Here is a 10,996-nt window from a genome sequence, read left to right as displayed (position 1 = left end):
CCATCATCGCCCCGCTTTCCTCTCGCTTCCTCCGTATCCTCCCTCTCGTGCGCTGGAAGTCGAATATATATATATATAAAGAGATAGAAAGAGGAAGAAATAAAGAGGGAGGAAGAAAGAGGGAGAAAGAAAGAGGAGGACTCAGCTTCTATCCGGGCACTCGGAGGCTCGCGTGCGGCTAAGTGGGCCCCGAAAGAAGAAGAAGAAGAAGAAGAAGGAAAAGAAGGAGGAGACCGGAGGTAAGAGGGGCATACAACACCATCTACTACCTTTTACCTCAGCCATCCTTTCGCCTCACCCACCTGTCTGCCGGCAATCTTCTAGTAGCCTTGGGCTACCACTCCGCGGCTACCACAGGGGCTACTCTTCGGCTACCAACGTCCGGTCCTGGTTTCACCTCGCGGTGCAGTAACCCTTCTGCACGTCCGTCAAGGATACTTTAAGACAAGCTACGCAGTTTTCGCGCGATTCGCTTTTTACGAGGATTTTTGATTTTGCGAATTAAAAATCGGCCAAATTTGAAGAATTTCGTGCGTTTTAATTTTTTCGGATATTCCTTGTTAAAAAAGTAGAAGTTCTTGTAAATACTTCATAGTTTTTATATTAATCTGTTAATTTAACAATATTTGAAAATATAATTCCTTCTGCCTTTACGTGAAGCATCATAAATTAATACATCAAAGAGTTGCTAGTCAAAAAATTTTGTTAAAAAATAAACTTGATTACATTCAAAAAACTATTTGCACAGAAATATGAATATGTATCTTAAAAATTAAAAAAAAAACAAAGATTTGTAAAATATAATAATAATGTTTTACATTAAAATATGGAAAAAATTCTTTATAGAGATCAAATAAAGAATTGCATGTAAAGAAATGGAGAGATTTAAAAATGACAATGTATATGATTTTACTAACTTACATTATGTATATATTTACGACGAATCTTGACGATCGCAGCCGAGTTTTTAAGGTCGTTAGAGAGTAAAGACTGCGCACAAGAGTGGGCGCATTTTACAGTTGATGGGAATGACGGCCCGAGAGGAAGACATACGATTATGCATTTCTGTCACTTCTAGTGTTTCACCTTTCACCCCAACTATTATCCGTCGCACACTCATCTGTTAGCCTAAGGCCTAAGGGGATATCACATGGTTGAACATCCAGTATAGAAGTGGAAATTAACAAAGCGGAATTTTACTATATTTTTGTAATAGAAAAATGCGTTAAAAATATATTAAATTAATCAGTTTAAATTAATTAATAAATTTGTAAAGTAGTTTGAATATACAGTGAATAAAAGAAAGAGATAAGGCGAGAGAGAGAGAGAAATTTCAATATTATTATTTAACATTTTAAATACAATTACATCCACATAATAATAAATAAATTTTTAAGAGATAATAGTATTAAAATAGTTATTTCTTTCTATAGCAAAAAAAATTATAAAATTATAAAAATATTAATTTATATGCAAAATCTAATAAAAGATATCAATAAAATTTTTGTTTCAAATACCGTTCTATTAAAGTCGAATAAAACGATAGTTTATGAAATTCATGCAGAAGCTATTTAAATGTAACGTATCAATCTTTAAAAATATTCACGCTTTGATGCATTGTTCTTCTCTTGGTCGAGAGATGAGGTTTCTGGTGCGACTTTTTATGATCCTGCATCAGCAAGAATTTCCTTCACGAATTTCTTTACGGCTGCCGGCAAAAGATCATCGAACGGGTCTGCGCAAGTGCCCCCACGCTTTTTCTTGCCTTCTACCTCCTCCTCACCGGTTTACCCTAATTTTCGCGTATGAACTGCCGGATTCGCCCCGGCATCCGAGATGGTTGCAGGTGATCCACCTGCCTACGCAGAAGCTGGTTCGCCTTTTACGCCGGTTCAAAAAATACCGCGGCAAAAAAGTGACTCCGGGGAGAGACAGTTGCTTTCCTGACGCTGTTGTAATCATAGCAAATTGTAAGAATACTTTTGTATCCAAAGCAAAACAAAACTGAATTATTTATCGTTTCAAACAAAATAATTAAAGCATAAAACATTGAATCATAAAACTTCAACTGTTTCTCAAGTCATATAGAGCTTTATGTAGGTCATAAAATTTTAATTTATTTTATTATTTTGTATTTCTTTACCTATTTTTCATCTTATATTGATATGTGTAGCCGTATTATTTATTTATTAACCATCAGGTAAATTATAAAAATGATTCTTATAAATGTAAATTTTTCGCTGTTATGCGATTTTTCAATTTAAATGTCACCGATCTCAAAAAATACAACACATTAAGATAGTTGATTGACCAACCATGTGTAAATACGTATCAGTTGGCAATTATCGATAGTTTTCGTCATGCCTTCCGCGAAGCACCGTCGAAAGAATGAAAATTTACTTTCGCGCGCGAGCCTTATACAAGTTGGTCGACTTGAATCCAATTAACACTCTGAAACGAGTGGAGACTTGCGGGGCAAGTCTAATTAAGGAAGACCAATTACATGCCGCGAGATCTCGCAATTAGTTGGCAACAAGAGAAAGAGAGAGAGAGACAGACAGACAGAAGGAGAAGGAAAGTGGACAACGGACACGGATCTTGGGCGCGACGTTCGGGAGAGCAGTCGGGATCTTCTTTCCCAGCGGGAGACGCGCGACGACTCACAGCTTCATCTCGGCGCAATCTAATTGGTCGAAATGCTCGTTTACTAATTAAGCATTCGACTAATTATTAATTACTCAGACGGGGCCGCTCGAATTAATTCGCCTGGCGGGGGGGCGGGGTGCTCGACGCGCCGCGGGGCATATTAACCGCACATAAGTATCGCATTTAATGCGCACGTGCAGGTCGCACGACAGCCGAGCATACACCACGTGTATGAGCTACAAGAACGTATAGGTTCCCGAAGATCCCTTCATGTTGGTTGTGCCTTACAAGCGCACCTCCGAGAAGTATCGCCTTGCTTTCTTACATGCCTACCCCCCCCCCCCCCGATTTATCTACTCTTTCCGCCTCAGTAGACTCGGAATAAAATAACTATTTCACATACGGTGGTGAATAATACACACTTCGAGAGAAACATATCACAGCCAATTCTACAAGTCGCATTAAGACGGTACGTGCGATATATGTCGAGGTAGAAATTGAATTCCAATTTTTCTCAAGTCGAGCCACTATTTCAAAATAGCATGAGTCGTTAAAATTTTTGTAATCGACATCCATTAGGCTTAATCATTCCACGTATCGCATATTTAGGAACGATTTTTGTAACGTGACATCATATCACTTATTTTAGATATTTCGCTGGATAAATTTGCCTTCCTTTATGATACGTTACGTTGGTGAATTTATAGGAATTTAATTCATGTCCAAAGAGGGGGATGTAAATTTATAACAGCGGATAATGCACATCTCGAGTGCTTCTAATATTCTAATTTTATGATTAAGGTAGCATTGGTAGCATAGCTATTGCGTGCTGTAAATGATAAACAAGTTGCAAAGGCAACAATTTACATGCAATTTATGCGACGCCTAGATACGTGCCCGAGAGCAATCGAAGTACAACATTGTCATTTTGATCTGTCTACGTGGCAAAGCGACGGTGGTTTAACGTACTATATATGCTTATGACGGAAGCTTAGACATTCAAAGTGATTTGCATGCGTTTCAATATTCGTGAGAAGATTTATATCGAGTCTATGATTTATTTCGATGATATTAAGAGGCGTTCTTGAAACATCAGCATTCTAAGTAGCAAATCTTATTTCATTTATCATGTTTCAGTTGCCTGCGCATAGTCGATCAAAATAAGATTTTTCACTGTTTATAATAACGACAATAATACGTAATTAAGAATAAATTTTATTCTGTCAATCACAGAAAAAAAACTGAAAAATATAGAAAATTAATATTTCTATAAAAAATAAACAACAAATGCATATACAAAAAAAATAAATTTGGAATTTAAATTAAATTTGAAATTAGTAATTTAAATCTCGTAGTACAAAAAAATATTATTAAAAAATTTAATCTAGATTCAGGTACAACGAAAAGATGATATATTCAAATAAACATATAAACTTTGCATAAATACAAGTTGATATCGTGTGTATTGTATTTTTATTCATTAAAACCATTACGTATTTCTATTAATTACGATCAAGAATCAATATTGCAAATATTTATACTGCTTGAAAAAGAAAACGACAACAAGCATACTTATTGCAAAGAGAATCTTTATCCCTGGAAAGAATTCGTAAGGGATGCATAGGCAAAAGCAGAAATCCTATACCTCGTTTCGATTTATATACTTTGTTCGGTACACTTGGTCTTGCAATCTTACGAGGACGAAGGCCTTCATGAGCTGCAAAACATATTTAAAATATCGGGGCGTAGGTGCAGGTGCAACGTACATGTGCAATTTATTTCAACGAGCGAGCGTACAACACACGCGCTCTCGTTCGTAGATATCATTTACGGTTATGGATCGTCGCCGTTTATAAGTTGGGTGATATCTTGACCGACTACAAGTACCGCTTGTCGCAAAGTGAGTATATCATTAACAGTTTTATAAACAGCGGTGGTTATTAATAACCGCGCACCAGAAAACAGGGGTTGCCCACGTGCATACATACATATCATACACACATGCATGTATCAGTTATTAATTTCAAACGGCCCGAAGTACTTTACTCCGAGGGTTTCTGGATCGACGGGATATCCTAAGTATATCTATATCGATTTTAATCAGGCTCGTCTTATTAGCGGGGCATTTTTCATGGATACGAACACAAACGAGTCTTCAGATTGGATTACACCTTCGGATGATTGACTTTTCATTATAGAGCGCGTGCGGATGTGCGCGCGTTGCATTAGTTTGAAATTATCTATCTTCCGTGAGAGGATAATCATTGAACGAGGATAAACATTGAACGATCCGTATCCACCGAATGACGTGCCGATATCTGATTCCCGATTATCGGATCGTCGGATCGCAACAATATAGCAAAGCGAAATTTTTCATGATCAAATTAATTGCTATCGCGTAGATATTCAGTCATTATGCACGGTAAATATCGAACCAATTAATCTCGACGTAACTCGTTCTTTATTTTATTAAATATTCCTACTTTATGCACACAAGTATGTTCACACGTGTCAAATTCATCGTTACACAAAATTTATTTTCTTATCTTCTTATCTTTATTTATCTAATTTACATTGATACATAAATAACATGATTATACATCAAGTAGTGCAGTCGGTTGTCACACATCAACTCATGCGACAATTAATAGTTCAATCGAGCATATCTCAATCGCCTTTCTTGTTAAGGCAATCGCTAAATTCGTCGTGATACGACAGCGAATAGAAAAAATCCAGGCACTGAGTTGTGATTCACGAGACGCAGGAGCGGTCGAATCTTAGTAAACGGAGGAGAAGAAGTCGATGGCAAAAGTGTGGTGAAGAAAGAAGAAGAATACGATGTATGCGAGCGACGCGGGATGGAGGGGGATGCGGGAACGAGAAGAAAGGGAGGGACGATGTGCGTGCATGCCGCTCACGTAGCGTGCCAGCCAGCCTGGCAGCCTGGTGGACTCCCTTCGACCTCTTCCTCTTCCCTCGCAAGTAAAAGTGAGGTCCCATACCTCTCTTTTCCTCCTCTCTCTCTCTCTCTCTCTCTCTCTCTCTCTCTCTTTCTCCCGATGTCTCTTTCCCCTCCATTCCGTCCGTCTTTTTTTCCTTTCTTTCTGAGGAAGAGCAGTGCTACGGGAGGGAGAGGAGGAGAAGGGAGGTATCTTCCTTTTTATCAAACTGCAGCCTCTTACCTGGAGCACTCCCACCCACGGCCCCACCTGCGGCTGGAACAGGGCATCGCAACAGGTGAGCGACTACCGAGAACGCTCGCCGCGGCCTTAAAGCCGTATCGCGCGATGGGATTTTCCCGCGGGACGTCGACAGATCAGACCAAAGGACTACCAGGTGACCGATTAAGGCCATTATATTGTCACATAGCGTTCTACTTCTTTTTTACTAAGAGATACGACAATTACTTTCATCATTACTCTACCGCCCCGGTGTATACTTACGTTTTATACTTCAAAGGTCCATAAAAAATCTCGATATCTTCATACCTTAAAAGATGACAGGTACTTTCTCGCGACGCTCCGTTTTATCATTATTAAAGTACTTGCGCGTTGAATTTATGCGAGGAAACGCTTTGACTTTGATGGTCGACAATCTCGACGTACCGGGCGAAAATACTCTGGCTCGGGGAATAACTCGTTCTTTACCGCAAATTGCTATAATTCGAGTAATACAATGTTGCAAGAACGCTAAGGAGATACGGTATAACTTATTCCGCGGTCATCTTTAAGACCTGCCCAAGTGCCGAGCAGCGACATAGGGATCATTTTTGTACATCAACGACACCGAAATAATCGAGGCTCGTCGAAATTATAACGGTTCCGATCGTTGGCGATATTCGCAAAGAGAACGACGGTCCGATAATCTTTGCGGGCTGCGTGCTGTGTATCAGGAATTACATTGCGACGAGCTCTAAATTAGCTCTCAAATTTCTTAGTATCCGTTATTAGAACCAAGAATTCTGTTCACGATTAACCGGCACGAAATTCCAGAATAATTCACATTGGTAAGCTTCAGATAATTTGCCAAGATACTACTCGATCTCGTTGCCCTATCGTTACCGAGATAGTAGTAATAATAAATTAGTTTCTAATTAATATTTTTATCGCAATGAATTGTGTAACATTCTCGGTAATTGCGCGAGGTCATTATCGTTCTACGCGAGTTTAACATTTTTCCCGTATACAATGCAAACAACATATCTCATAAATATATGTACACAGTAATTCGATAAATCTCTCGATATGCGCCACGTATCGAGAATTAAATTGCAACAAAGTGCATTTAAAACAATTAAGCTGTAAGCTTTCTTTATTAATTATTATTATTACCAATAACTCTCTACGGATTCCAGTGCTTTCTCTCCCTCTTCTAAGGCATAACTATTAATTATGATACTCATTAATCTTTGTAAACAAGCTATTAACAAAAAAATTACATGATCCAAATATTGTACGACAAATGCATCAATTTACAATTATAAAAATTATTTACTAATAATTATATAAATTATATAATTATATTATTTATAATTGCATAGGATGTGTAGGTAATATTTTTTGCAAACTAATGATTTTTTGATCATTTTTTCTTTTCATTAATTATTTAAGAAAAAAAATATCGTAATAAAAGAAAAAAAATTGCAATATTTATTTAAATTTGCCGTCGCGATTCTCGTCTTCGTCCTTTTCGGAAATCAATATATTCGTTATTCGTGTCACTTTCACATGAATTTCAAAATCATTTATAACGCAATACAGATCTGTCAATACGCGTGCGATGTATAAATAATGATACATATAATCAAACGGGAATATCTTTCATTGAAGTTTATCGATGACTGAGAAAACGATTCCTTCGTAGAACGCGGTTTTTACAACGCATTTTTATTGCATGCAAGCGAGTACGTTCGTGCGTGCGTGCATGCGTGCTCGCGTGCATGCGTGCGTGAGCGAAATACCGAAAAGTTCAGACTATCTTCTTCTCTTCCTCCATCTCTCCACCTCCTCCTCCTGCCCTGCCTTTTTCGCCCTCTTTTTCTTCCTCTCGCAAGCCGCTCGCCGGAAGCGAAAGAAGCTCGAGTCCTGCTGCGATTAACCTTTTCAGGGATGAATTATCTCGCTCGTCAGGTCCCAGTCTCAGACTCGCGATATTGCGATTTTGCGATTCGTCGAAGGAGCACCCGCTGGGAGTATCCGCTAAGAGTCGACGACGTTGAAATTGTCACGCTATTGATAATATTAAAATTAATTAAGAAGTTAAAACTTGCATCATTTTAATGAAAATTTTATTTGTGGCAAATATATTTATTCATAGTACTAGAAAATTAAGTTAATTATTCTTACATTAATATAATTTGTGAATCTATTATCAATAATAAAACCGACTCGAAATATAGTTTCGTACATAATATAGTACATTATGACGTACATTATTTCATTTTTATCTCGAGTTTAGTAATTTAATTCAATTTATATTTATATACATGACGCGGAAAAGAAAACACATCTGCAGCCAAGCGTGCAGGCATCGCAGGTTCGAGGTTTTTACGAGACGCTTCGTTAAAACATGCCTTAACCATAAAGATGATCCTCGGAGCGACAAGTGGTATGCAATAATCGATACAGACAGTGCGGATTAATTGAGAATGAGTGGACATTAATTGAAAGGGGAAAAGAACGAGGCACGTGCAAGTTTCCTTAAGCAGGCAAGCGCGTGGATGTGACTTAACGATCGTTCATAAGCGATAATTCAAGTATATGAGCGGGAATCAATAGGTGAAGAAAAATTAATTGAAAGAATCAAAGGAGTAAAATCACGGTCGCACACATATAATATCGGAAAATTTAATGGGATTATTGATAATCGATCATGACGCGCAGATGTAAAAATAGGCACATAATGTGTGTGTGGAATTTCATAAGTCGAAGCTTTAAATAGATCGCTATATTCTTATTCGGACATGTAGGAAAGAACAAGGTGCATAAAAAAAGTAACGAGAGATATATAAAACTAGATTATTGTAATGAAATAGTGCAATGTTCGAAATTCCGATTTGTATTAATAAAAACGATGATCTTTACCAGACCAGTAAATAAATATGTACTCGTGCATATAAATTTTCATAGATATATTTCTTAATATATAAATATCTATTATAATAATATTTAATAAATTGAATAAATGATTCTTGATTCTTTAGTAAAATTTGGGATGTATTTATTATAACACATTGTATATAGCTATATTTCTTGCCCCTTCGAGTACATAACTATACAACATCTTATTATAATAAATTCGTAAATTTAAAAGAAATTGCATGCATTGCATCTTTTGATTATAAAAAAATTAAGAAATGAAAACGTAACTAAAAAATTTATGTTAAATTCAAATTTATATTTTTTCGCTACTTTTGATCGCATAAAAAGAGCAATCATCGTAACGCGAAATGACAAGGAGTTAGATAAGGACGCCGATCCTAAAAGAATCCTGAAGCTGTATTCCGAGAATCGTGCGAGGATTGCCGGCAGAGAATCGCGCGGTCCATTGATGTGCATGCAAAACAGCCAGCGCGGTAGCTGGGACAGTGCATGAATGAGCTCTCGGGAAAGAGAGAGAGAGAAAGAGAGAGAGAGGGGGAGAAAGAAAGAAAGAAAATGAGAGAGAAAGAAAGAGCTATAGTCGCACGAGAAACTACCGTACCTCGCGTGCAACGCGAGGTATGAACGCGGCGCAGCTTTCTCGGGGTCGAATGCCGGCGGCTGCATTCGTGTTACATACTTGTAAGGGCGTATCCTGTGCTCACCGAGACCTTGTAACGGTCAATCACGAATTCAAGAGCGCTTGGATCAATAATACACTCTGCGAACTGTATAAGCGAAAATAGCACGAAACAAATACTTAGAGAGTTCCTTATAGATACCCTTAGAAAATTCTCGTAAATAAATACAGTACCATTGCATCCTTGCTTATAGATTTGATTGAGAAAGAAAAATTCTTATATACTTTACACAAGAATAATAAGGAAAGAGATAAAAAGAGAAAGTATTACCGGACTATTAAAAGAGATTACGTAATTGTCAATATTTAATAAAATGATGAAGAAAGCTCATTTCAAAGGATTACTTAATCAGCATAATTAATTTTAAATTTTATAATTAAATAAAATTAATTTACTTGCATTAAGAGATATATGCTTTCTCAATCATTGAAATAAAACTCAATGCTTGATCGCATTGGAATTATTGTCCGAACTTCTTACAAGACTTTTGTCCTTCTATCCACATTTATCGCGAACCCGAAATCATATAGGTCCATATTTAACCTGTCTGCGGTAATTCGAGAACCGCAAGGTGCTTCGGGGATAGCCACGGAGCATTTGATATCGGCTTTGCGGAGGTGGACGTGTCTTCTTCGATACACGCCGATTTACGTCCTTCAAGACGCGAGCAACCCTTCTGTAATCCGGGAGGATCGGATTACACACTCGCCCATAATACACAAGTTGGTGATACGCTCGTGATATTCCGCTGTTTCACTTTTCCCGTATCCCCATCAATCTTGAAGGCAATGGGAAACAAAATCTGGTTTGAAAAAATCCTGGTCTCCGATAAAGTTACATCAAGCCTGTAAGATCGAGTTCGTTAACCCTTTTAATGCTCTTATAAAAGCGTAACTTGTTGTTTACATATCGCGGATATTGTAACATTGTAATAGCACTGCGAAAAAAAAATTCAATATTAGAATCTGCTAATGATTCTGAATCGGTTTAATCGTGCGCGTATCAATTGGGCACAAAAAAATTGTGATACCCATATAATTTGAATAAAATTTATATATTTTCAATTTATAAATACATGAAATTAATTCTTATACATTTAACTATGATAGCAAGAAACTATTTTTCTGTATAACGTTCTTTCTATACAGACATCGTTAAAAATAGATTTAAAGAAATCGATAAATAACTAATCGAAATAATTTAAACATTCACTTGGTCATTATCTCTTTCGAAATACCGGATTTCCAATTTCAAACGGAATCGATTCGAGGCTGCGGAACAAATATATTCAGCATGCAAAACTGGGACGATTGCTGATGCGATACAACCACACTTCGGAGAATATATACGCTTCGGCAACGAATTTTACTTCCGAATGGCAGAAATCATTCAAGCCACGATGCATTAACATCAGCGTAATGCAGAGGCGTAAATGCGTCCGGTGCAAGATGCAACCGCTCATTACCGAAACCGCCGCTTTTATCGGTTACGCGTGAAATTGTACTCTCAATCGCGTTGCCAAAGAAAACGAGCCAAAGGCAAGAAAAAGGACAAAAAAACGGTGGTAAA

The sequence above is a fragment of the Formica exsecta genome, unplaced genomic scaffold (assembly GCF_003651465.1).
Source record: "Formica exsecta isolate Colony F162 unplaced genomic scaffold, ASM365146v1 scaffold298, whole genome shotgun sequence".
NCBI classification, from domain to species: domain Eukaryota; kingdom Metazoa; phylum Arthropoda; class Insecta; order Hymenoptera; family Formicidae; genus Formica; species Formica exsecta.
Note: the sequence above shows the minus strand (reverse complement) of the source record.